Genomic DNA, 5770 nt, shown 5'->3' with positions numbered 1-5770 from the left:
TGACCTTTTGGTTTTGTACATTCTTGTGTGAGCCTTTGAGTTGTCTCACCACAACAGGTTGTTTTAAAGTTACAAAATCACCAAATGCTTCTGTGATCATAGTAATGGATGCATTTTTCAGTTATATTGTAGAATGGCTGTGCAAACTGACCATCAGTGTGATATACATTAATGAATTCAAGAAATGTAACAAACATCAGAGTAATGAGAAAATTTAGGGGAAAATAGAAAATCTCTTGAGCTGAGTCCTATGAGTCTCCATTTTCAAGAGCAAAGTGTAGCAAGCTTGTCAAGAAGGCTCTTACAGTCATTGATTAGAAGTTGACCTAGATATACTGCTGCAACTGGAAGAACAGTTTGGAAATGTGTATAAATGCAGTTGATAGTGGAAGTAGTAGCTCAGAATAGGAAAGAGAGAAGAAACCAGAGTCAAAGGTTGCTCTAAATTCCATATGGCAACAACAAGTGTGAGCAAGCTAAGATTACCTCACCAACAGAAGTCTCAAGTGTTGAATGCCAAGTTAGAGCCCCAAAGTAAGTTTTTCCTCATTCACTTTTGCAGAAATTTAATAACTGCAACCCCAACTGCAGCTGGAGAGCAAGAGGAAACGAAACATTTTTCAGAAAATTTCAAGGTAAGATACGTGCGTGTTAATCAGGCAGTGTTTATATCCCCCTCCTTTGTTCTTCCCTGTCCACTTTCCCAAATTAGAAGGGTACCCTCAGCGTTCTGACAGCAGGAGTATTCAAAAGAGAAGTTTAACTGCTTTTCTTAGAAGTTCAGCCAAGTTGAATGCAGCCAGAGCCCTCAGAAAGCAGCACCTACCTACCCTAAAAAGCTGAAGGTTGTTTTATTCCCAGAAGAGCCCAGTATTCCACCTCATGTTTCTTCAGGATTTTTCTAAAATCATTGCTACTTATAGCTTTGCTTCTGGGTAATAAAATCTCATTACAGTCCTTTGCTTTCACGATTCAGAAATCTGAAATGAAAATAACTTGGGCTCTAGGACTTCTACTGGTTGTGCTGAGCTTGTGGCTCTTTTCTAATCTTAAAGATGTCCTCAAGCCAGCAATACTTAACTAAAATTCTCTACATGTTCCAGTTTTGGGAGCCCTAGAAGTCATCTTGACCTGGAGCTCTAGAACTGAGAACAATCTTATCACTAGTTAACCTGCAAAACGATCAGATATTTCCAAGCAGAGAATACAAGTCTCCATGGGCCAGCAAAGTGGCAAATGGTATAATATCATAATTGCATCAGCATAATACAATCCCATTGTGTTCCTGGGTAAACTTTTTAATTCTGAGTTCCTCAAGGTGCACACTAAATTTTTGTGCAGCTCAATTCCCCATTGATAATATTGAAAGTATAATTTTTACAAGTTTTACAGAAAGGCTCTTATGTTCTATACACTTTAGTAGAAAATAGATACAGAATGAGGATTTCTAAGCCTTTTGAATGCATCTTATTGTGGTAACTGCATTTAATTATGATATTTATCTGTATGTATTTAATATTATTTAAATTCTCTGTGGTGATGGGTTCTGTGCATGTGATACAGGAGTGTTTCTAAAAGTAGCTGTCGTCGTGATCCATTAGAGTCTAGCTAATGCAATATCTATCCCATAAAGTCAGGGATTCATGAGACTACAAAATAATTATTAAGATAATAGTGTAAAAAATGGACAAAACCAAATTATGTATCATTAGCTTTGATAAATTTTTGTTACATAAAATTAGGTTTTGAAGTAGAAATTTACTAGGTTGAGCATATAAGTATCTGTTCTGAGAAAGTATATTTTCTCATATTAAAAATATTTTTCTTACAGCACTGGCTACAAGTGTCTTTTACTATCTCATATGGTTTCTAGTACTATGTAAATTCATAGCTCTGAGAAATGGTGTAATTCCATATAATGAATTACATGATATACTGAGCCAGTTTGAATGTATCTTAGTTTGAGAGAGGATTGTATTACTTTTCCCAAATATTATTTTGTTGTTTCAACATTACCATAAAACCTCATTCAGATAACTCAAAATATCTTCTTTAAAGATTACACAGGCACCAGAACTAAGGGGGTACAGACACAATGCAATCCTTAACTCACCCCTATTGTGCAGGAACAGAACAGGAGCCTCAAAGCTGCTGGGGGTCTTACATATCTCATATGTGCTGGAACAATGAAACAAATTATGAACAGGGCTTAAGGCTCAACTCTGAATTCTTGCCTTTGTGAGTTTGTGTCTCATGCATGGAGAGCAGTGATTTTGCAAGGTACTCTGAGATGTGGCCTGTCTGTCTGTGAATAGAACCAGATGGATTATTTTCTGAAGTTTGACATTCAGACAGGGATCTCTCCTTCTTTGGTCTGGCCCTTTTATTAAGTCTGCACATGGAGGTTTTATATATTAATTCATTCATTTCAATAATAATGTATTTATACTGATAAAAGCATAATTGCTAGTCTCACACACTGCAATGCTGTTCTGCCCTGCTTTAAAATGTGCTAGGGTAAAAAATGCAATTTCTCTAATGCACAGAATCTAAACCCACCCAATTTTAGGCTGTGCTGAAGAAATGATTATAAGGTCAAAGATGCACATTCAGAATTATTTCACAGATAACATCTGAAGTGGTAGCTGGCTTTACAGAATGTTTCAAATGTGTTGAATTGGCCAGCCAAAGAACTCCTTGGCTGATATCATGACAAAAGATGTGTGAGTGCTCAGGACCCCAGAGCCCAGCAGTGAGGCAGAGCCAGGTTACACAGATGCCATTCAGCTGAACCTCCTTTTGGATAACCTCCATGCGTTTCCTCCAAAAGGAAAATACGATTCAGTGTCACAAGCAAAGATTTTTGCTGTTCAGAAAATAAATGCTGTATTAAGTTTAATTACTTCAGCCACCTACTGATGATCTGAAAAATCTTTTAACAAACCAAGAGTTCTCAGCTTGGCTGTTGTCTTGGCCACAGGACCTTTCACTGTACAGCTGTGGGGAAGTGCAGCAATCACAGTTTAGATTATTCTTTTGGCAGGTCATGAAACAGAAGTAGTTTCTCTTTGCCCTCCTATCTTAAATTTTGATTTGGTGTCATTATGAGATTTATCAAGATGAATCTGCATCTGCCAATACAGACAAGTAAACAGAGGGGGAAGATGTCATGACAAAAAGAAAATCAATAATTATGGGCCAAATCCTGCTTTGACTGAAGTGACAGAAATGGCATGACTTTCAACAGAATTAATACTTGCAAATCACTGACAGTAAAACCTTATAAAATTTTATTTCTATTCATAAGATTGTTCACAGTTCATATATGTATCATGCAAAACAAACTTGGAAAATCCTTTCCATATTTTATAGGAATGGCACTTTTTCAGACTACTGTGAGGAAAACATGGTATATGTAAAAGATCAGCTGCTGGCATTCAGTTAGGGGTATAGGTAATACAAGAATGCCCCATATTGGCATAAGCATCAGCTACTGGATGCTGTTCTTCCAAAACTCAGTGCTATGTCTTCTCTTCACAGTCCTGTGACTCTGAAATGCAAGTTTCTCAGAAGGTAAAAAATCAGAGTGGGTAACTTGACCCCTCCTCTTTCTGAAGTACAAAGATTGAACATAAAGTGGTTTTTTGATCCTTGAAATTTACTGAGTGTGAATCTTAAAGGCACTGCAGCAGCTTTCCTGAGAAGTAGGTGCAAGACACCTGTGTATGGCTTAGGGAGCTCTCCTAGCCTGTCTTCTTTCAATGTGCTTTATTCACAGGGGTGGAACTCACTCAGCAACTTTCACACAGCAAGGTTTGTACAGTGGGATGCTGTTAACTGGACAATTGGATTATTTTCCATTTTTAGAGTAGCTACTGCATTTCGGAAAAGTAGAGGGAAGCTCTTGTAGTTTTGTTTTGGTTACAGCTACATGACAACATTTTCTCAGCTCCTCAATAGAGCTTGGTTTTTACAAGAGGAAAAATCACTGGCCTGTTCACAAAAAAAATGTCTTTGGTCTCAAGGCTTATGTATTCACTGGGGAGGTTGGACTGTGCTCCAGCAAACAGAATTAATCAGCAAGTCATTGCCTTCCAGAAGTAATGTGTAACACCTTGTTTTGTTCCTTGGTTCAAAAGGCACTGTCACTGTTGTACACCAGTGTGGTTTTTTTAAAGGCTATAATTCATATGCAAACTAAGCAGGGATTCATGATTTCATAATAAAATGTTGAAACGCTTTGATCATGAGCTGGAAGGAGGTGTGAAACAGTGCTTCAGAAACAGACAGATATTTGTGTAATCAGCCTTTATGTATTGCCAGTTCAGAATAATAACATATAAAAAGCCCCAACTTACCTCATCTGCCTGGTACAGCCAAGGCATAAATAAAAGAGAACAATGGAATTACTATTACTCACTCACTGAGCCCAGCTACATCACTGTATTCTTTATAATTGCTGGCAAGAAGATTAATGTTTTGTTAAATATCAGAGTAAGGTCACAAGGGGGCTTGCAGGACTGTCTAAACATCTAGGTTTTAAACTCCTTCCTTCTTTCCTTCCTTTTTTCTTTTTTCTATTTTTTTTAACTTCAATTTAACAGAGATGAACTTTCACCATTTCCTTTAATTATTGTGACTTTTACGTTTTTGTATTTGAAAACTTTTGACAACACAAAAATAAACAAGGACAACAATTGCTGTATGGCTGATAAAGCTTAATCACCATATTGATGGTAAGGGGTTTAGTGTGTTAGAAATAGTCCTATTTCATTTTGCCTCTCATGTCTCTGTTTTTTCGTGTCTGTTAGTTCTGTATCTAAATTGGGATTTTTTTTCCCTCATTTTATTAATGCTAGTTATCCTAAATTGCAATTTATTTTCTCTTTCTAATTGTCTGTTAACTAATAGCTTGTGAATACAATGACAACACAGTTGAAGTGAAGAGCTCATAGCTTTGCAGATTGAGGAGATTTACACCTTCTGCACCTTCAGGTATGTATACCTGAAGTTACTAGCTCCAATTTCAGATCTTTTGCAGCAAACAAATGTTGACATTTTCTCCTTGTACAGATAAAACCTTATGGTTACCAGTTTCCCCTGTCATTCTATAGAAATAGTCATAAAAATATTGCATCATAAATTAACTGATTTTTTTTTTGAGAAAGAAAAATATCTGATCCATATGGTGAAACAGCTTTAGTTAGAAATAAATGTTCACATAAGAGATTTCTGGTAAATATAAACACAGTTGTTTCTGGTGAAGGAGCAAAGAAATTATATAGTCATCTTAATCTCTTGTTTAGACTACTGCCAGTCATTTGCAAAATGCAATAATCTTCCTCATTTGGCTCAGAATATCCTCCAAATTACACAGGAGCAGTCTGGGCAGCAGCAGCCAGTCTCATACCAGAATGGTGAATGTGTTTTTCAGGCCAGCCCCAGCCATGGCAGAAAGTCTCTCTAAAGATAAAGACCTGGAGGTGCTCCTGGGGCCAGCTCAAGGACCTGGGTGCCACAGGACCACGATGTGCCCCTCTCCTTCCCACCTCTGTCACTCCTGAGAACACAGGGGGCCATTAATGGCACCAGTAAAGCAGAGAAAGGTTTGTATTAAAGAATTCTAATTCCTTGGTGTCGTTTGCACACTAACGCTGAGAGGGCTCCTTAAAGAAATTATGTCATTAGAGTCCATTTGTGTTTTTTAGTGGAGCAGGTCTTGTCCTCAAAAAGAGGTAATTTTATGTGGTATTACTGATTTTATGAATGA

At 37.2% G+C, this 5770-nt stretch overlaps 1 long non-coding RNA gene across 1 annotated transcript; it reads left to right on the top strand.

The window, feature by feature from the left end:
- The first annotated feature begins 562 nt into the window (after positions 1 to 562).
- LOC131563699 (uncharacterized) lies at positions 563 to 5557 on the top strand. The gene is made up of 3 exons (XR_009275316.1): positions 563 to 635; positions 4912 to 4995; positions 5435 to 5557. It is a non-coding gene; the product is annotated as an uncharacterized LOC131563699 (long non-coding RNA).
- The last annotated feature ends 213 nt before the right edge of the window (positions 5558 to 5770 follow it).

This window comes from Ammospiza caudacuta, chromosome 13 (genome assembly GCF_027887145.1).
Source record: "Ammospiza caudacuta isolate bAmmCau1 chromosome 13, bAmmCau1.pri, whole genome shotgun sequence".
In the NCBI taxonomy this organism is placed as follows: domain Eukaryota; kingdom Metazoa; phylum Chordata; class Aves; order Passeriformes; family Passerellidae; genus Ammospiza; species Ammospiza caudacuta.
Note: the sequence above shows the minus strand (reverse complement) of the source record. Positions and strands in the feature narration are given on the sequence as shown.